Here is a 23409-nt window from a genome sequence, read left to right as displayed (position 1 = left end):
TTCAGGAAACTACAAATGTAAGGGAACTTTTTCAATTTGGGAAAGGGTATCTACTAAAAACTACAGCTAAAATTTTCCATAATGGTGAAATAGTAAACGTTTTCTCCTGGTGGCAAACAAGGCAAGAATGTTGAATCTCACCACTTTTATTCAACCTTGTACTTGAAGTCCCATCTAGTGCAATAAGAAAAGAAAAAGAAATAAAAGCCATAAGAATTGAGGAAAAAAAGTAAAACTTTAAAAAAATTTTGCAGGTGATATAATTTTTTATTTTGAACATTCTAAGGCATCTTCCACACAAATACTAGAACTAGTACATGAATTTATCATGGTTGCATGATACAAGATCAATATAATTATAATATATATGAGCAGCAAACAATTGGAAAATAACATGCAAACAATTCCATTTATAATTACATCAAAAGCATAAGATAATTAAGAACCAATTTAATGAAATATATACAAATGTAAACTGATAACTAAACACATTGCTGATAGAAATTAAAGTCCTACGTAAATGGAAATGAATTGCACATGGATTAAAAAACTCAATATTGTTAAAATGTCAACTCTTTCCAGATTGGTGAATATATCCCATGTGAACCCATTAAAAATTTCAAGACTTTTGCATAGAAATTGACAAACTGATTCTAAAATGTATTTGGAAGAGCAAAAGATCTAGAAAAGTGATAACACTGTTCAACATTGTAAAAAAAACAAAGATGGAAGGATTGATATTACCTGATTCCAAAACTTTGTACAAACCTACAGTAATCAACACAGAAAGATATTGGCATAAAGACTGACAAATATGTCAATGCGATAGAAGAGAGGGTCCCCAAATAGACCTGCATGTATATGGTAAATAGTTATTTGACAAAAGTGCCAGCTAATTTAATGGGGTAAGAAAAGTGTTGTCAAAAAAAAAAAAAAAAAAATCACGCTAGACCAAATATATACATATGGGGAGAAAATGAACTTTCATTTCTTCCTCGTACCAGCTACAAAACTTAATTATATACATTGGTTATATACATTGCTGGTGGGAGAGTAACACAGCACAGCCACTTTGGAAAATATTTGGCATTTCCTCATAAAGTCGAAACATAAAAACCAAAGCTATAAAACCTCTAAAAGAAAATATTGAAAAATACCTTTACAGTCTTGGGGTAGGCAAAGATTTCTCAGAGAAGACACAAAAAGCACTGACTAAAGAGACATAATAAATTTGACTTCATTGAATTAAAAACACCTGTTCACCTTAAGCCACTATTACAAAAAGACAAGCCACAACCTGGGAGAGATTTTTCACAATAAATATTTTTGACAAAGCACTTATCTCCAGAATATATAAAGCACTTCTACCTATAAATTAAAAAGAAAAAACAGCTCCATATGAAAATGAGCAAAAGATTGCTAGAGACATTTAACAAAAGACATATAAGTGGTCAACGATCACATGATATCACTAGTCACTAGTGAAATGCAAAAATACACCTACAATGATGTACTGCTACACATATACTGGAATGGCTAATTAAGAAGACTGAAAACATCAATATTGGCAAGCGTGGTGAGACTAAAACTCTCATACATTGCTGGTGTGAGTGTAAAATTGTAAGGCCATTTAGGGAAACTGTTTTGGCAATTTCTCATGTAGTTAAAGACTCATCTGCTCTATAATCAGAAATTCCTCTCCTAGGTATTTACTCAAGGATATTAAAAGAAAGATATCCACAAAAAGAATGTTTGTAGCAACTTTAGTCACCAAAATAAAAAGCTGGAATAACCCAAATGTCTATTAATAGCTGAACACATTAACAAATTGTGGAGTAGTCATACAAATGGATATTACTTACCAATAAAAAAATTAACTACTTATACATGCAACGACATGGATGAATTTTAAAAAATATTAAGCAAAAGAAGCCAGACACACACAAAAAAACACATATCATTATTCTATTTATAAAAGCTCAACAGCAGGCAAAATTAATTTATAATCATAGAAATCAGAACATAGTTGCCTAGAGGATGGGACTGACTAGAAAGAAGCACAAGGTAATTTCCTGGGGTGATAAAAATGTTCTATGTCTTAAGTGTGGTTATATAGGTATGTGCAATTGTCCAAACACATCATGTATGTTTTATTGTTTGTAAAGTATCCTTAAATTAATACCAAGGGGGGAAGGGGGCTGGAATGAATTGGGAGGTTGGGATTGACAGACATACATTACTATGTATAAAATAGATAACTAATGAGAACCGACTGTATAGTACAGGGAACTCTACTCAGTGCTCTGTGGTGACCTAAATGGGAAGGAAATCCAAAAAAGAGGGGATATATGCATACATATACCTGATTCACTCTGCTGTACAGCAGAAACTAACACAACATTGTAAAGCAACTATACACCACCAAAAATTAAAAAATAAAAAAGATTAAAAAAAAGAATCTTAATTAAAAGCAAACCAAAAAGAAACAAGAGAATGTTTTAAAAGTAGAATTAGGAGGAGAAAACAATCAACAGAGCCTCAGCTAAAGACAGTGATCTTTCAATTGGTTTGCAGTTCAAACTTTCAGGCAGCTGGGAAGAATTGGACTGAACTGCAGGCAGGTTGAATTTCAAATTCTCTTCTGCTTTTTGGCTGTGTGACCTTGGGCCAATATCTTAACCTTTCTTGACCTTAACCTGTAAAATGAAGAAATTGGATTAAATGCTGTTTCTTCCAAATGTAGTGAAATGCGTATTAGGCATATGTTGCAAGTTCAATCTCCTTCAGTCATATGGCACTCAGGCAAGTTTCCAAGTATCTTACTACTGCATAGCACTTGTCATCCAGACATTTGTTGTTTTAGCCCAGTGCTGGATCTGTGAAGAAACAGAACTAACATTGTGTCCCCAAGTGCAGAGTTGAGTACTTCCTACCTTGTGCCTTGAGATTCTTTCCTGAGGGGGGGATCTGGTCATAGGAAAAAACTGTGACTATGAAGCTTGTTTTGATTTTTAAACAGAAATCAGAGATAGCTGTTTGGAATTCCAGTTCTAGATCTGTGACTTTGATTATTTTAAAATACATTTAAATTATCATTTAAAAATAATCCACTGGGCCTTATTTTTATTATCTTCAAAATAAAAAGGTTTTCCTGGAGAATATCCAAAATTCATTACAGAAATAATGTCTCCTCTCACCTAGCGTCTCTGCACTTTAGTCTCTTTAACACATTAGAATTATTTTTTCTAAAATGTCAAACTAATTTTACTCCTCCTGGGGTTAAATCTTTGACTTCCCGTCATCCCAATGCACCATGCAGAGGCTTGCACCTGCAGGTGTCAGGTGGGTTATCTCCAATTACACATCCGCCTGCAGTTGTTTGAACCATTGAGCATTAGGTGTGTTACAGATGCACCAAAAAGTCAACTGTTTCCATAACATGGCTCATCTGCTCCTTCTGCCTGAGAAACTCATTCACAATTTACTGAGTTAGATTCAAGCTTCATCTCGAAGTTTTCCTGTCTTTGAAGAATGATTTGACCATTTGCTTCCCTTCTGCTTAACTACCCTCCTCCCCACCCCTATGTGGAGTTAGAAGTCCCTTTTTAGTGGTCCATGTTCCATAGTATTCACATAACTTTGCATATCTTTATTAAGAAACAAAACCACACAAACCCTGCTCCCCCTCCAAACACTTACACTTACGTGAAACAAAGAAGCTGAATTTACTACCTGATAAGCAAGGGGTAACTGCTCCCCTAGAACACAGACTCTCTGAACAAAGCAAGAGCCAACCTTAGGTCAGGTTTGAAGTGTGCTGCTTACTGGCTGGCTGACTTTTAGAATGAAATAATGCCATTTGCAGCAAGGTGGATGGACCTAGAGATTATCATCTAAGTGAAATAAATCAGACAGAGAAAAACAAATATCATATGATATCGCTCATAGGTGGAATCTAAAAAGATGATACAAATGAACTTATTTACAAAACAGAAACAGACTCACAGACTTAGAAAACACACTTATGGTTACCAAAGGGGAAATGTGGGGGGAGGGATAAAATAGGAGTTTGGGATTAACATATACCCACTACTGTACAGATAATAGATAACCAACAAGGATGTACTATTTAGCACAGGGAACTCTACTCAATATTCTATAATAACCTATATGGGAAAAGAATCTGAAAAATAATGGATATATGTATATGAATAACTGAATCACTTTGTTGTACACCTGAAACTAACACAACATTGTAAATCAACTATACCCCAATATAAAATAAAAATTAAATTAAAAAAAGAAGGAATGGGGTTTAGGGAATGGCTGAATTTCTGAGGCATGGGTTTTGAAAGGAGGCTCCTACTGATGGGCTGAGATTAATACTGATTCTGTGATTACTTATTACAGTTTGAGACTAGAGCCAAAGAATAGATTTTTAAATTCCTACCTTAATCATAATACTTGACGTTTCATATATAAGCCATTGATTTTTTTTGTCTCTCTTCTCACTAGACTTAAAGTCCTTGATGGCTGGAATGCTGTCAAGTTCATCTTTATATCTGATAGATGTTCAAATATGAATGAGTAAATATTTGAAAATATTTCATAATAAATAATTTTGAAATATATTATTTCATGTGTATTTACCAATGGAAGCACAAGTCTAACCCTGATATCATAATCCTAACTCAATGTTTGAAAGTACTTATGGTAGAGCCAAAAAAATAAATAAATGATAGTATGAAAAGTATCTCTAAAAAGTTAGCACCAGTTACAAAATCCTGATATTGGCAATTTGACAGATTTTTTTCCTGATTCCACCAGCAATTTTTTTGTAAAACTTATTTCTGATTTACACCAATTCATATCGGTTGTTTATCTGTTATTATCTGTTAATGTCTGTCTATTATTCCCATTAAGAACATGGTGTGTAGAGAAACAGGGGGGAGACCCATAGATTTCTTTCCTTTATGCTTATGATTTTAAAATCCAAGAACAAATAAACCACAAGGAAGGGAGTGTAAGTTAGTTTGTCCTAGGATATTTTTCACATATGAAGATGTGGGAAAATGAAGGCATTCTATTCTTATCAGTGCCAGGGGCTGCTATTGGAGTATCTTACATGCACAAACTCATATTTGCTAAAAAACACCTTAATAGGTATTTTCAAGACTGCCTACAGAAGGTGATTTACCTGCTGTCTCCCAGCTGAAGAGCTCTAGGAGCTGAAATTTATCTGGAAAAAATGTTGCTTAGAAACATATCACCCATCAGCACAGAATCACTTAGACACAGTATAAGCTCTACTGCAGTTATGAAATGAGAGACCATCCTTTATATAAAATAACGAGACTGAAGGAGTGGAAAGCTGGACTACTCATGTCAGCACTCAGCTTTACACCGGACTTTTTTATTCTGATAATTTTCCTAAAAGGGGTCTTACTTCTGCCACTTTTCATTCTGCTTACCTACAGAGTAGATTTAGACACGAAGTTTGTACTTCTATAAAAATGCGAATAGGACATGAATTACTGTGACCAAATGGTTTTCTCAGTCATGTTGGAAAACATGTTATACACAAATAAAATATTCCCTCAAGCACCATTGCCTTTATTTGAAATAACTTTAAGACATACCTTGAGAAGATGTAATTGTCCCACTGTCAGGATTTATGATTCCACAAAATGATGTCAAAAGGCATTTATGCCGCGGAGCAACTAAGCCCGTGTGCCACAACTACTGAGCCTGCGCTCTAGAGCCCACAAGCCACAACTACTAAGCCCACCTGCCAGAGCTACTGAAGCCCATGTGCCTAGAGTCCATGCCACACAACAAGAGAAGCCACTGCAATGAGAAGCCTGCGCACCGCAACGAAGAGTAGCCCCCGCTCACCGCAACTAGAGGAAGCCTATGAGCGGCACCGAAGACCCAACACAGCCAGAATGAATGAATGAATGAATTAATCAATCAATCAATCAATAAAAGAAAATTTTGTTAAAAAAAGGCATTTTGATGGTGTTCAGAGAACCCTTGATTTGGGGCATCATTTTTCGTGTTAACACCTTAGGGTCCAGCAGACATAATCCTTTAGAATTCAATATAGAATTGAACCTGAGTCTTGCTCTACTATGGGAAACATTTGTATGGATGGTGTTCAAGCTCCAAAAATGGGTCCAGATTTCCATATGTCCTTGGGGATTCAGTAATGGCGGGCTACTAAGGGTCCTATTTGCAATAAGAACTCTACTGGGCTTACCCATTTGAAGTTTTAAGGAAGTTCTAAGTAAGAATCATCATTGGGGTCAGAAATATCCACAGGAAGGTAACTAATACCTGAAACACTATTCTTGAGAAGGACAGCTTGTCAAAGTGCTATTGTCCTCAATAGGGTTCATGGGCATATAGTCTGGGCAGTCACAAAGCCCCCAGACTTAATGTAATGTTCTGCTGTCCATTGTCTTGAATTTCTTAATTTCTTTTAACAAAAGACTTCACCTTTTTATCTTGCATTGGTTCCACAAATTATAGAGCTGGTCTTGCTTCTTGAGCCAAGAAAAATCCAATGGCAGTCTGTCTTGCTCCAGGACAACAAAGGGATGTGAGGGAGAAGCATTTTTGTGTCATGCTTAGTAGATTTAGTAATCTGACACCATGAGGAGTTGTTTAACTTGCACAACATGGGGAAATATACAAAACCTAGCAAGGGAAGGGTAATCCCCTGTCAGCATTGCAGTAATGCTGACAGTGAAAAACAAGGTTACTGAAACCTTTTCTTTGGTTAGGTATCATGGTATCTGATGAAGAATTTCTTACCGGAGAAATTCTGCTCTGTCATGAGAATTCAGAAGAGAAATAGATGACAGTAATTAGCATATGTTCTCTATGTAACTGCTTTAAAAAATATATCATGTGGTACAAATGCTCATTTGTAAGAGATGGCTCCAGAATTCTGGGTGGTATCACTATTTGTCTACTAGCTCCAAATTTATCCATTGACTTCAGACATTCAGAAGGCTGAGAACTTCCTCAGCTTGCAAGGCATCATGGTAAAGCAAAAACAACATGGAGCTTTGACAAAATAAACTTGGATTTGAATTATAGCCTCATCAATTACTAGCCTTGTTATATAAGCAATAATTTTTTTTCCCCATGTTAGTGGACATTATATTATTCTTGATAGACCAGATTATATTGTTACAACAAACAATCCCCAGACCTCAATGGCTTTACACAAAAATGTTTATTTCTTGTTTATAATACCTGTTCAACCTGGGTTGATGGGGCTCTGCATGCTGAAGTGACTTGAGGACCCAGGCTTATGGAGAGATGCTTCCATGAAATCAATGGAAAAAGGAAAATTCCATGTGTATTCTGCACTAGACCTCACAGCTTTCACTTGGAAATGACACATGTCACTGTCAGTCACATTACATTGGTCAAACAAGTCACGTTGCCATGACAAACTTCAAAGCGGGTAGCTGGGTGCGTTCCCATCCTGTGCCCAGAAAGAGCAGAGAATTTAAATATTTTTGAGCAACACCAATGACTACTACAGAAAAAATAGTGCCTTCTCCATAGGGTTATTGTTTAATAATGTATGAAGCATCTTGACAGTAGTAGAGGGTCAAAAAATGGAAGTTATTATCAGAAGTAGGTTTAATTAAATATTTATAATCATGATTTTCAGGTAAGTGTGGCAGATTAAATAATCATGGTTAACTGAAAACATTCCCCAAGTTTATCTGCAATTATAATTATAGTTTAACTATAATTAAAATTAAATAAAATATTTTAAAAGCTATAAACCAACAATAAGAAAAATGGGAGAGTAAATGATAGAAGAAGAAAAAGTGCCAAAGATTTTTAAAAGATGCCTCAAGGCGTATATCAAAGAGAACAATGAGGCCAAGTCAGGAAGTGAGTATGAATACTCTGGGATTTTAGGAATGTAAAGTTTTGGAATTATTAATCATGAGGGATTTGGAAGAGTAGGTCTTGGGAACATGCAGAGCTGGGGACTGGAATCTGAGATCCACATGTTTAGCTGGAAGTTTTGAGGAGCCAAGAGCTTCTGTGAAATATAGGTTGGAAAAAAAAAAAATTGTCTGACAGCAAAGTCCATAACGAAATCTATCAGGCCCTGCCACAGTTCTGAATGGAAAAACAACTAATAACAAAATATCCTTCTATAGAATGTTTAGAGATGATTTGTTCCTGAGCTGGTCTTGACTCTTAATTTATACTATTTTCTAAAGAGTCTGGGAAATCAGAGCAGACATTAAATTAAAGAGCTTCCAAAATAGATAAGTAGAAATTAACAGAAAATTTACAAAAAAATGAAGTTCTTCCAGGTTGCTGGCTCCCCCTCACGCCCAGTGGGAACAAATAACTGTCTGGAGGAAAACTTCTGGTTGCTAACATAAGTTAAATGGGTTAAATTCAGCCAAACAATGAATTCACTATAAAAAATTAACATACACACAGAGAAAAGTTGCCATGAATTATATTAAAACAGACAAACAGAAAACAAAAACTTCACATGATCTAGACTAGTGGTTGGCAAATTCATTCTGCTGCATGTTCTTACAAATAAAGCTTTATTAGAACTCAGCCATGCTCATTTCTTTATGCATTGTCTATGGCTACTTGTACTATATAATGGCAGAGCTGAGTAATTGTGAAAGAGATCCTATAGCCCACAGCCTAAAATATTTATTATATTTCCCTTAACAGAAAATTGACCTACCTCTGATTTAGATAGTCAAGGACTTCATATATTGGAATTATCACATAGAGAAAATAAAATATCTCTTTGAAGTGAATAAAGAAATAAAAAATTGATTTTTTTTTTTTTAAAAAGTGAGTAAAGAATAAGAGGCTACTAAAAAAATGATAAGAGAACCCTTTTATACCACTGCTGGGAATGTAAATTACTGCAATTCCTTGGTAAAGCAATTTGGTACTATTTGTTCAATATGAAGACAGTATCTTTTGATCAAACACTTCATTTCTAGTAAAACCTTTGCATGTGTGACACATACAACAGTATGCAGAGCAATATTTTCAACTGTGAAAACATAGGAATAATCCAATATTCACTGCCAGGATGATTAAATGATTTAGTATATAATTATATAGTAGAATATCATAGAGTGTGAAAATGAGTGAACTTTAGCTATAAATATATATATTAATAAATCTTAAAAAATGTTGGATGGGAAAAATATAATGTCACATACAAATTTCAAAAACTTGGAAAATTATTATTATTCTATTTAGAAATCCACACATATGTATGTATGTATATATGTGCATGTACACATTTAATATAGATTTATCATACCAAAAAACAAATAATGAAAACACAACTTGGAATAGTGGTTACTGTTCATAGAAAGGCGATATCAAGTGTGAAAAGAATTAAATTGGGACAAAGGCTTGAAAGTTACAAGTAATATTTTTATGTCTAAACTGGATGGTATAGTGCATATATATATATATATATATATATGTATATATATATGTATATATATGATTATACCAGCCAGCTTAGAAATAGAAACAATTGTGCATATATATATATGCACACATACATAATACTATTATTATATAATAACATATATTGTATGTATACACACATACACACATACCCACACTTTTATTACTGCTGTGCAACAAACCACTTCAAATTTAGCAGAATAAAATGACAAATATTTCATTATGCTTCTAATGAAAGTATAAGCATAATTAAAATTTTCAAAATTCTTTGAGTCAAGAATTTTGATAGGGCATAGGGGCATAGCTTGTCTCTACTCTATGATGTCTGGAGCCTCATCAGGGAAGACTTGAATGCTGGGGATGACTAAAAGGACCAGGGGAGTGAGTCATCTAGTGGCTTCATAATTCATATATTTAATGCCTTGGCTGGAAAGATTTGAGAACAGAGCTCAGCTGGGGCCATCAGCTGGAATACCCACTTAAGATTTCTACATATGCCATAAGGTAGATGGGTTTCAAGGCAGAGCATTCCAAGGGAACCAGCTGGAAGCTGCATGGCCCTCTCTTACCTAGACTTGTAAGTAACACAACATCAATTCCATTAAGTTCACTGGTTACAAGCATGTCATAAGGTCAGCCCAGGTTCAAGGGGAATTAGACTCTACTCCTTGATGGGAGAATGGCAAAGTCTCATTGTAGAAAAGCATGTGGAGTGGGGCATATTTTTGTGACTGTTACAGACAATGCAATATGCTACCAATTAGCTTTAGTTTTATAAAATATTTATTAAATATACAATTTTATCATATAAAGTTATATATGTATATATATGTATATATATACACAGCATTATATACATTATAGCATTATATACATATATAAACATGTACACATGTACAATTTCACAAGTGCATGTATAAATATAGCTTATATAAATATAATTATATTCATATATAAATATTTAAATGCATGTGTGTATATATATATAATTTTATTTGTTAAGATTTTTATGTAGTTTAATTCTTTTTTTTTAAAGGATAAGTTTTTTTAAAAATTTTATTTATTTTTGGCTGCATTGGGTCTTCATTGCTGAGCATGGTTTTTCTCTAGTTGCAGTGAGCAGGGGCTACTCTTCATTGCAGTGCACGGGTTTCTCATTGTGGTGGCTTCTCTTGTTGTGGAGCATGGGCTCTAGGTACCGGGCTTCGATAGTTGTGGCAAACGGGCTCAGTAGTTATGTCTTGCAAGCTCTAGAGCGCAGGCTCAGTAGTTGTGGCACACGGGCTTAGCTGCTCTATGGCATGAGGGATCTTCCAGGAGCAGGGCTTGAACCTGTGTCCCCTGCATTGACAGGCAGATTCTTAACCACTGCACCACCAGAAAAGTCCCTTATGTAGTCTAATTCTTATTAAAAAGTAAAAATTAAAACGAAAAACTAAAATTTAAATTGAAAAATGTCAATAGCAGCATACTTGTGTCACTTCTGTAATGTTTGCATTCAAAAGAATTCTCCATGCATCAAACATCTTTTTCTTTTTTTGGATTTTAAATTTTTATTGGTGTACAGTTGATTTGCAATGTTGTGTTAGTTTCAGGTGTACAGCAAAGGAATCACTTATACATATACATATATCCACTCTTTTTTAGATTCTTTTCCCATATAGGCGATTACAGAGTATTGAGTAGAGTTCCCTGTGCTACACAGTAGGTCCTTATTAGTTATCTATTTTATATATAGTAGTGTGCAAACAACTTTTAAAAATAATTCATGTATTTTATTTGCTCTTCTTGAATCCCATGGAAAGAAAATATTAATCTCTAGGAATATTTTGAAAGTGTCTTCCTCTCCCTCACTGTCCTTTATTTTTTCCCTCCCTGCTCAGTCTCCCACTGTGGTTTCCCCCCCACTTCAGTGTGTAGCTCCTCCTCTGTTATCACGTCCTTATCCTTGTTATATTTTTGTTGTTGTTTAGACAATAAGACATGGCAATGTATTCCTTACCATCCATCTCTATCATTTGATCTGAACTTTGTGGAATGGTAGTGGGTGGGGAGAATTATGGATTTTTATCTATTAAGAAGATTTGCCTCAGCACTCACTTTCCCACAAGTATGCTGTCATCAAGTAAAATCCTCAGATGTGCTATTATTCAGATATATGCCCAGAAGTGGGATTGCAGGATCACATGATAAATCTATTTTTACTTTTTAAGGACCTCCATGCTGTTCTCCACAGTGGCTGTACCAATTTACATTCCCACCAACAGTGCAGGAGGGTTCCCTTTTCTCCACACCCTCTCCAACATTCATTATTTGTAGACTTTTTAATGATGGCCATTCTGATTGGGGTGAGGTGATACCTCGTTTTAGTTTTGATTTTCATTTCTCTAATAATGAGCAATGCTTCATGTGCCAGTTGGACATCTGTATGTCTTCTCTGGAGAAATGTCTATTTAGGTCTTCTGCCCAGTTTTTGATTAGGTTGTTTGTTTTTTTGACATTAAGCTGTTTGAGATATTTGTATATTTTGGAAATTAATCCCTTGTCAGTAGCATCATTTGCAATTATTTTCTCCCATTCTGTGGGTTGTCATTTTGTTTTATTTACCATTTCCTTTCCTGTGCAAAAGCTTTTAAATTTAAATAGGTCCCATTTGTTTATTGTTGTTTTTATCCCATTAGTCTAGGAGATAGAGCCAAAAAAATATTGCTGCAATTTATATCAAAGAGTGTTCTGCCTATGTTTTCCTCTAGGAGTTTTATAGTATACAGTCTTACATTTAGGTCTTTAATCTATTTTGATTTTATTTTTGTGCACTGTGTTAGAGAATGATCTAATTTCATTCTTTTATATGTAGCTTTCCAGTTTTCCCAGCACCACTTATTGAAGAGACTGTCTTTTCTCCATTGTATATTCTTGCCTCCTTTATTGTAGGTTAATTGATCATAGTTGTGTGGGATTATTTCTGGGCTTTCTATCCTATTCCACTGATCTATATGTCCGTTTTTGTGCCAGTACCACACTGCTTTTATTACTGTCACTTTGTAGTATAGTCTGAAGTCAGGGAATGTGATTCCTCCAGCTCCATTCTCCTTTCTCAAGATTGTTTTGGCATATAGCCAAATAAAACTCTAATTTAAAAAGATACATGCACCCCAATGTTCATAGCAACACTATTTATAATAGCCAAGACATAGAAGCAACCTACATGCCCATTGACAGATGAATGGATAAAGAAGATGTGGTATATATACACAATGGAATATTAGTCATTAAAGAGAGTGAAATAATGCCTTTGCAGTAACATAGACCTAGAGATTATGATACTAAGTGAAGTATGTCAGACAAAGACAAATTATATCACTTATATGTGGAATCTAAAAAATGATATAAATGAATTTATTTACAAAGCAGAAATCAACTCACAGACATAGAAAACAAACTTATAGTTACCAAAGTGGATGGGGTGGGGAGAGATAAATTAGGACTTTTGTATTAACATATACACACTACTATACATAAAATAGATAAGCAGCAAGAACTTACTATATAGCACAGGAAACTATATCTAATGTCTTGTAATAACCTATAATGGAAAAGAATATGAAAAAGAATGCATATGTATACATAACTGAACCACTTTGCTGTACACCTGAAACTAACACAACATTGTAAGTTAAATATATTTTAATTTTTAAAAAGTTTTAAGAATGTGCTATTATCTTTCAATTCCATTTACAAGTTCTAGATATGTATTCCTTTCCTGAGCATGAACAACATTCCATAAACTATTCAAATACCTTCCACTGTTATGGTCAATTCTCTATTGATATATTTCATTCCTTGCCACTTTGGGTTATTTCACATTGTTCTACAAAAACAAAGATTGCTTGCTTTTAAGTTTGGGTCTCCTTAAGTTCTATAAGCCCTTAATATTTCTCCTTGATAGATAACTAGTGATATAAATAGATAGATAGACACAGGTTGACCACCTTATGTTTTTTTTTTTTCTTTTAACATTTGCAAAGTCAGACATATCACTAGAAAGAGATAAAATCTGAAAAAAAAATTTCTTGCTGTTGTTTTACTTCAAATTCATGTTTCTATTATTATAGCAAAGCTAGTCATTTTAGATATTAGCAAAAGGAGAGTTAGTAATTACCCTTCCACACAGGTTAATATTTTGCCCTAGGAGTGCAAATAAGATGATTTCTAGAAGATAATGTCTCCATTAGAGATTTTCTTTCTTCTGATGCTTTGATTCATAGCTTGTCAATGTCAAAACCTGACATGGATTTGAGGAGTCTAAGCCCTTCCACAGGGACTCATCTCCTTGTCTTCTCTTTGAACTGCAACTCTTTACCTAAGACTTCATTGCTCTAATTGTATTGTTTCTACTTAAAGATGTGGTGTCTTCATTTATTCTTTTACTCAACCATCGTTTTGAACATTTTTTTATTAAGGTATAATTTACATGCAGTAAAATTCACTCTTCATTGTCTATAAGTTATGAGGGTTTTAACAAACATATGCAATCGTGTAACTACCACCACAATCAAAATATAGAACAGTTTCATTACCCACACAGAATTTCCCTCATGCTCCTCATTTGTCAAACACTCCTGCCCGCACCCTCAGTCTTTGGCAACCACAGATGACTTTTCTGTCCCTATTGTTTTGTCTTTTCCAGAATGAGGTATAAATGGACTCATAAATTGTGCAGGCTTTTGAGTTTGGCTTCTTTCATTTAGCATAAGGTATTCATTCCTGTAATTGTATCTGTACTTTGTTCCCCTTTGTTATTGAGTAGTATTCCATTGTATGGATGTATCACCATTGGTTTATCCATTCTCCAGTTGAAGAATATTTGGGAGTGTATACTCTGTGCTGGCACTGTTCTTGCCCTTATAAGACTCATGGTTGGAAACACGGGTCCTTTCATTCTATTACTGATTAGTTAATAACAATAAATTAATGAGATCTAGTACCATCTAGTTCTATGGAGTTGATGAAAGATAGATAAGAATAACAAAGTTTCAGCCTCATATAGCTTATAATCAAAATGGGCAAACAGAACTAGAAAAGAACTATAGCATGTAATATAATAGGAAGTTTATAATGGAGTTATTCAGGAGATATTATGAAGGCACAATCGAAATGCCTAATTTGCTTAAAAGGATCCAAAATTTTATTATACGTTGTATATAATAAAACATAGTAAGTTATAGCATATTAAAATTGCTTCATGGGGTACTTATTTGTGAAGTGTCTCAGAGCTGGATTTTGTAATATGACTTGACAATCAAGGGTGAAGGTAGTGGGTGCAGTGCAGTGAGGGATATTACAGATGGGGGTGTCTTTGCTCAGTCAGAGGAGAGGAGGAGCATAACATTGGAACTGTGAAGTGAGAAAGGTAAATAGCTTACATATATACATTTTCTATTTTTACACACACTTGATTCAGAAAGTAAAGATAAAAGAGCGAACAATGAGTTGAGGACTCTCTGTGAGCAGTAAGGTGTAGATGTCTTCTTCCCCTCACCCCGCACTCTGCAAGCTTCCACAGTCACAGTGAAATTGGTCTCTGAAGCCAACAAGGGACCTGTAGTAGGTGCTGCCAAATTAGGGCAATGATCAGATAAGTATCCACAAAGGCTCACAGCATTAAGATGTACAAAGGAGCAATGCACTGGGGAGAAGTGTAGGGTTGTATTAGAAGAGAGAGAGGCTTTATGAGGCTGAATCTTGGCTAGGGGAATGAACATCTTTCCAAGGGTCACTTTTAAAACAGCTCTTCCTTATTGTAAAAGTAAATAAAAAGAACAGGAAATATAAAATATCAAAATCAGCAGCCCAAGAAAGTCAATTTTATGTCCACAGATGAGAAAATATGCCCAGGATAAACATAAACGTCAGGAAAGCAGTAAGCCTGGGAGCAGTGAAGAGAAATGAGAACATATAGTATATTGAGTCATATAAGATAATGACTAAAATGAGATTTAAGGGGGCTGAAGAAAAATTCTAAAAGCTGTGAGTCCACTATATGGCTGCCATTAAAAATGGCAGAGGGAACAAAAGCAAACACTGGAACAGGATATGTCAACTCAAAGAAAGAAAACACAAAAACAAATCAAACCAGGCATTATCCTTTAGGGTATTTTATTTTAATTTTGCTGTCCTGGCCTTGTCTAAAGTACTTGCAATGTTTAAAGATGGGAAGTACTGAAAAAGCCTTGATGGACTCTAAAAAAAGTGGCTCTAGGGCTGTGTTAGTAATACACATATTTGAGAAAACAATTCTGAAGTCTCCGACAGCATTCAGTTTTTTATATATATTATATAGACATATGAGCCAACTCTAAGCTCTAATCTAAGCTAAAATCTAAACTTAGTGGGACTTAAAGAGAGCAATCATCTGTGGTGTCAGGCATACTTATTGGCTGTGAAGCTTTCTTTTCTAGGAAATAAGTCAAATCATAAAGAATCCCTCCTTGAAATCATTCAGTGAGTCAATGAGTTGCCATTTTCCACAGGAATAAATCCAGAACCTGGTCCTTGAACTCAAGGCTGGCTCTGACCTAGATTCTCAATTACAGTCTATGCAGAAGAGTTCATGTGCTTTTTATATACATCTTGAACTTAAGTATACAGAAAAAGATAAAAACCACTTTTAGAGCAATCACATTTTAAAAATTATAATGAGTAAGAACTAAAAGAATCTACCTCAAGGCCACCAAGACCTTTCCTATATAACTCCTTTCTTATGAAGATACAGGTCTATATAAATAAACTCACACAATTTTGCTATGGTTTACAAAGATGGAATTACTGTGTATGTTATAACATTACATATTATTGTATTACGGTTGTTCCTCAGTATCTGCAGGAGATTAGTTTCAAGACCCACCATGGATACCAAAATCCTCAGATGCTTAAGTCCCACATTTTATCCATGGATTCCACATTGGCAGATTCAACCAACCGTGGATCGTAAACATAGTACCAATAATATGACAGAACCCATGGATATTGAGGGCTTACAGTATATTTACTGAAAAAAAATTCATCAGAAACTGAACCTATGCACTTCAGACCTCTGTTGTTGAAGGATCAATTATACATATAATATATATCATAGTATTATTATAATGTTATATGTTATATATTATTTTATAATATATTTATATGATATATAACTATATAATATATTGAAAAGTATAAAATATAATTTTTTAGTTTTTTTTTTAAGGAGAGAAGACAAAGGGAGAGAAGAGGAGAAATAATAGAAAAGAAAAAAGAGAAACCCTTGTTAAGTATAATGTATTTTTATTTTTTGCTTCTCCATGACAAATAACTTTTTCAGTTGACTTTTATTTCTTTTCTTTTCTTTAATTGAAGTGACTTTTATTTCTTAACTGTCTATTTAAGCCATTCCTGAATTTTAAAGTTAGGCTGGTTTGTGTAAAGAAAAGGTTCTAATCATGTCTCAGGAGTGAGTTAGCTGTTAACATTAAAAAGTGACTTTGACTTTCTGGGCCTTAGTCTCCTCATCTCTAAACTGACAATTTCTAAACTATGTTACTGGTAATCTCGGCTGCTCCATGGAGGTGCTTGGGGGTCCATGCACAGTGATATCCACCAGAGTGGTTGTGTGTTTAGCTGTTATTATCTATTTTGCTTCTACATGAGAATTATTTTGGAGGAAAGTTTCCACCAGTAAAAACATGGGAAGACAAATCTCTAAGTGATCTCCAAGTTTTTTTTTTTTTTTTCCTTTAACATCCTATGAGTCTATGAAAGCTACCAGCTCATTGGTTCTCATCAGAGGATCAAGTCACTGTTTTTCGAATCTATCTAGGGATCAAAATCATCTCTAGAGGTTGTTTATTTTTAATAGAGATCCCTGCCTTTCCTTTTGAATTACTAAATCAGAATTGTAAGGGAGGAAAAATAATTTTCCTTCTGTTAAATTAAATTCTAAGCCCAAGAATGAGTCACTCCTGCCTTGGATGCCAGGTCAGCAAACCAAAACTTAAATGAATTTTGTGTCCCTGTGAAATGCTCTGCTTGACCAGAAGTGCAGAATATCCAGTCAGCCAATCCCCAAACACCAAGCCAAATCTGGGCTCTATGCTTACTTCCTTGTTCCTTCTCACTCCAAACAAGGTCGACTGTGTGGTACACGCAATCAGATATTTTCTATATATCTTGTTCTTTATTCTTTATCCTGTAAAATCTTCTTAATTTCACCCAGTTTTGCAGTTCTCTGAAAACAGACTGTCCACATCATGAATGCTAAATAAAGTTTGTTAATAGCCCTAAATTGTCTTTAATCATTTTTTAACAATTTTTGGCAACGAAGAATGGGACCTGATTACTAATGGCCTATGGGACAAATAGATGCACAGGCGAGGCACCCTTTTATTTTTTTAATTTTTAAAAAAATTTATTTATTTATTTATTTATTTATTATTTTTGGCTGTGCATGGGCTTTCTCTAGTTGCGGCTAGCAGGGGCTACTCTTCGTTGTGGTGCGCGGGCTTCTCATTGCGGTGGCTTCTCTTGTTGTGGAGCACGGGCTCTAGGCACGCAGGCTTCAGTAGCTGTGGCACACGGGCTCTAGAGCACAGGCTCAGTAGTTGTGGCACACGGGCTTAGTTGCTCCGTGGTATGTGGGTTCTTCCCAGACCAGGGCTCGAACCCATGTCCCCTGCATTGGCAGGCAGATTCTTAACCACTGCACCACCAGGGAAGTCCCCTAACCCTTTTTGAGTTCATCGTTCCTCTCGTTCTTACTGAGGATCCCTGGGTAATTCACTCTCGGATTTGCGTTCCACTCCCTTGTGTGCAGCTCCCTTATCCAAACAAACGTTATTTTAAAAATAATTACATATACGTATATTTAAAAATAATTATATATGTGTATATACAAAATAATTATGTATGTGTAATATATAAAAATAATTATATGTATGTATGTATTAAAATATATTTTCAGAAAAGTTCTGAGGTCCTGGAAAGGTTCCAGCATTTGTTAAAGTTCTCAGAAATGTTCTGGGATCCTGGATAGATTCCAGGATAGTGACTTTGGAAGTCACAACAGGTGGTAACCACTAGGGAATTCACAAAGCCTCAAGGTAAGTCCCTAGGATAAACTGCTGGAAAATCAGGGAAAATAAATTAAGACAAGAAAAGAAATTCAGACTGTTTACACCATCAAAATAAAAATCTAAGTTGGACCATTAAAAACCATTAGGACGTCCACCACCATAAAGACATCTCTTATGAAAGGACTAATAGCTCTATTGCTAATGGGACTCTCAGAAGCCAAAGCCATAAAGTGGGCGGATTGAACTTTTAAAAGTTGTTAGAGTGCTTGCCTCCTAACGCCAGTACTAGACTAAGTTGATCACAGAATGAATTAGATTGAATTTGGCTCTGAGAGACCAAAGTCTTAGCTAAAGAAATGTCACCCTCCAGCTTCAAATAATTGAGAATGCCACCGTCCTGCACAATTGCTTATTTTATGTTTAAAGACTGTGTTCCCGGAAGTTGTAGATATCTAATCTACAAAAATGATAAAGATCTTACTAAGACAACCTAGAATTACAATGGCCGTTATGGGGAACATTCCAATTGGACAAGAACTTCATTTAAGTACACTTGGAAGTAAGGGTTCCCAAATAAAACAAACAGAATGGGCTACCTATTTTAATTGGCATGCCAAAGCCTCTAAAAGGCTTCAAGATTCCAAAATAGCTTAATTAAAAGATTCATTGCAAAAGGCCAGTGAAGAACTAAGGATACAAGAGGTACCTAAAACAAAAGACTTTAAGACTGACATATGTTGGGGGTTGGTAGCTGGTGTATTGAATTAAAACTTTGCAGATGATGACCAGTTGAATGAGGAGGTACAGCTACTGCACAGGGTCGGCAGGGAGTTCCCTCAGCACCCAAGCTCCTATTTTGGGGAAATGAAAACCCTGGGGTCATTTCAATTGAACATGCAGTTTCAGTACACTCATACAAAGGAAGTAAAGTCACAAGATTTATTATGCGCAGATCTCAGAAGCCGGGGGAAGGGAAGTCCTCTGTACCAAGTCACGATTGAGCAGGAGACAGAGAGCAGGGTAGCAAGCACCGTGGCTTAGAAGATGGTCGGCATGGAAATCTCTAACTTTTCTCAGGCTCAACTCTAAGTGGTTATTTTAAAAGGAGTCCTTCTTTATCCATTCCTCAAGAAGATGTGGTACATATATACAATGGGATACAACTCAGCCATAAAAAAGAATGAAATAATGCCATCTGCAGCAACATTGATGGACCTAGAGATGATCATACTGATTGAAGTAAGTCATACAGAGAAAGACAAATATCATAGGGTATCACTTATATGTGGAATCTAAAAAAAGGGTAAAAATGAACCTATTTACAAGACAGAAATAGAGTCACAGATGTAGAAAACAAACTTATGGATACCAAGGGGGAAAGGGGAGGAGGGATAAATTGGGAGATTGGTATTGACACATACACATTACTACATATAAAATAGATAACTAATAAGGACCTACTGTATAGCACAGGGAACTCTACTCAATACTCTGTAATGGGCTATATTGGAAAAGAATCTAAAAAAGAGTGGATATATGTATATGTGTAACTGATTCACATTGCTGTGCAGCAGAAACTAACACACCATTGTAAATCAACTGTACTCCAATAAAAATTAATTAAATTTTTTTTAAAAACCATTTTTTTAAATTAAAAGAAAAAAAAAAAGGAGTCCTGGGAAAAACAAAGTTGGAACCTGTGGTGGGAATTCTATGCTCCGGTTCTTATCTAAATGTCTTATGTAAATGTCCAGACTCTAGCTGGGAGCAGGGTTGTCATACTGTAAAATGCTAGGTGGGAACTCAAAGTGGCTATTTTCTCATCACATGATATGATTTCTACTACTCCCCTCTATCCTCTTTTACCTGTGTGTTCAGTCTACTCATCCTCTATCTAAATTGCCTTTCCACTCTGAAGAGACTATAAGACCATAAACAAAAGTCGGCCAAAGTAGTCGCCTTACTACTTTGGAGCTAGCTTTAGCTCCAAAGCCCTAAACCTAAAATATCTGGGCCTCCACCTTTGAACACTCTTAGGGGTCCATCATCACAAGACTGGCCCAGAAATTGGTGTCTGTTTTGTAATCAACTAGAACCCTAGAAAAAAAAATTGTCTTTGAAGGTTTTGTCAAATTCTTCCATACCAACACTTCTACCCTCAAAGAAGGACCCCCATAAGGGCCCCTCTCAGGGTTGACAGGACTCTGAGGGATTCTCTGGTAAACTGTTACCAGTTATTCCTTTAAACAACCAAGGGGAAACTAAAATTAAAATTAATGGAAAACCTTGCTAAATTCTGGTAGCTACTGGGGCTACACCCTTTATTTTAAAACCCACCAGCTCCAGACCCTGAAGATGGGATATGGGGAAAACTGGCAGAAGCTGGCAAAGGGTAAGAATTCTTATCAAAGTTAGCTTTCTTAGATTTCTGAAGTGCCCAGTCGAGAGAGGAAAATAAAATTTCACGTTGTCCTCTCCTTATGCAAATTCAGACTCTTGTGAATTTGGTTTGGAGTACCCACTGGTTATTGATCTTCTTTCTCCCAGGGACAACTACTGACTTGTTTGTCTTGTTTTGTGTCCTGAGGACTTGGCTTGGCAACTATCAGCTTAAGGCTCGCCAAGTTAGAGCCAGACAGAAATGTGGGTTGCACTCTGTTTGCGGCAGGGATCCTCCAAACTGTTGCCAGCTCTCAAGAGAATCGTCTAAGCCTGTCTTTCTTGTGGCTGTCTCTGGGAGTGGCTCTAGATTTGGGGAGACTAGTATCTTTTGTACCCTCTTCCGTGGCACCTCTTGTGTCCAAGAGGTCATTCAATACTTCCAGGAATATTTACTGTTTGTCCTGGCTGAAACCTGACAAGATATTTGAAAGGATTTCAATGATCTTTTATGAATACTACACTGAGACCCAAAGAGGCAACTGTGACTGAGAGTCACCCTAAGGCTGATATTTTTGATCAAAACTCTTGAATGGTCAAGAGGATGATCAAATGAGGGGAACTATGAGAATAAAATTCTAGGCCTAGGATGGGGCTGCTCCTGCTTGGGGTGCCATGTTAGCAAAACACAACGGAGATAACTTTCCTGTCCTGTAAATGTTCTACTTGACCAGAAATGCTGTATATCCAGTCATATTCTTCCCCAGGTCATTCACATATGCTCCGGTGGTTCACACTGGAACCACTATCAAAGGTACGAAGTGTGGGGCTGCCCTCCGGAAGTCAGATAAGCCATACCTATAACTTGATGTAACAACTAACAAGTTCTAAATGCTTTCCAAATATTAACTCTTAGACCTGAAGATTCTGATTTAGTAGGTATGGCATAGGCCCCAGAGAAGTTTGAAAAAGAGTCATTAGCATATAATTGTTTTTTTTAAACTCTTCTTTCTATAATGGGCTGTACATGTAAATAATGTTTTTATTTGTTTTTGCTTTTTATACATATTGAGCGTTCTTGGTAAGCTAACTAGTAAAGGTGATTCTTGGGTGATTCATAATTTAAATTGACTTAAGACTGATTACCAGGAGAAAAGCATACACATTTTTGATAAGTTTTAGGTGAGATGGGAACCTTCATTAGGAATGAAAACCCAAAGAAATAGGAGAACCTACATGCTTTTAGGGTAGGTTGAACAAACAGAGGCAGTTGTGGAAAAATAACTAAGCTATGTGTGGAGGCTAAAAAGAGATAATAATTATTTTAATAAGTTCTGTTTGTGTAGAATTCTCTTCATCTTCTTACCCTTGATGATAAAAATGTCACTTTCCTTCAGGTATAGGGAGGACATCTTTCACAGGGGAATTTCATCTCCTGCTTTTAAGAAAAAGAAAGAAATTCAGATTGGTGATTTTTTTGTTTTGTTTTTTTGGGTGGGTGGGGGGGTGGTTTGCTGTTTTTCAAGTGCCTCTAAATCAAAGCAGTCCTTATGCCAAAGTGGTATATTTTGAGATAGCATATTCTATCACCCTTCACTACATACCAGTGTTATAATTTTCTAATGTATTATTTTACAAGCATGCCAATCTTGAGAGTTAGATAATTATCATACCCATTTTACAGATGATGGAATGAAAGCACAAAGTGTACAGAGAATTAATGGAAAGTCGCAAAGCTGGTAAATGTCAGAGCTGGAATTCAAACCCAGACTCTGACATAACAGTATACCAACTCGAATGTATATTGCCTCACTTCAAAGCTACTTGGAAAGCACCCAACCCTGGCAGTGCTGCCACCATCTGGCAAAAGACTCCCTCCAGAAGGGAATAGAAGAAAAGAAGTAAAATTAGTAGCAATTGATTCAAGGGGCTATATGTTACGTAAGACTTCTACAGAGACCCCTGAATTGAAGAGATCTTGGGCTCAGAGGCAGAGTTGGGGGTGGGAGTAGTAAGGGAAAATCATCGGCTGCAACACCCTGCCCTACTTACCATTTCCACTGAAGCTTGGAAATATGCTATGGTTGAAGAATATTTTTGCAGTAAGAAAGCTGACTTTGGTCTAAGGTTTCGCTTAGGGAGCAAATTTAGAGAAGTTTCTTCCATTCATATTATCATAATAAATGGGAAATTTAAAAACTTTATCTAGTTTTATAATTTTCCAGAACCATCTGGAGTTGAAATTAGATGATGGTGTGAAGATTTGCAAAACCACACTATGCAAACCTTTTCCCTACAAAATCTAAGCAGAAAATAGTATTTATTTTTAAAATGGAAATAAAATTATGAGAACCAATTACCTGGGCTTCAATCTTGCTTTTGGCTCCTGAGTTGGAAATTATACAATTAAATATTCTTT

Source organism: Balaenoptera musculus, chromosome 4, assembly GCF_009873245.2.
Source record: "Balaenoptera musculus isolate JJ_BM4_2016_0621 chromosome 4, mBalMus1.pri.v3, whole genome shotgun sequence".
Classification (NCBI taxonomy): domain Eukaryota; kingdom Metazoa; phylum Chordata; class Mammalia; order Artiodactyla; family Balaenopteridae; genus Balaenoptera; species Balaenoptera musculus.
This window is presented reverse-complemented; position numbering follows the sequence as displayed.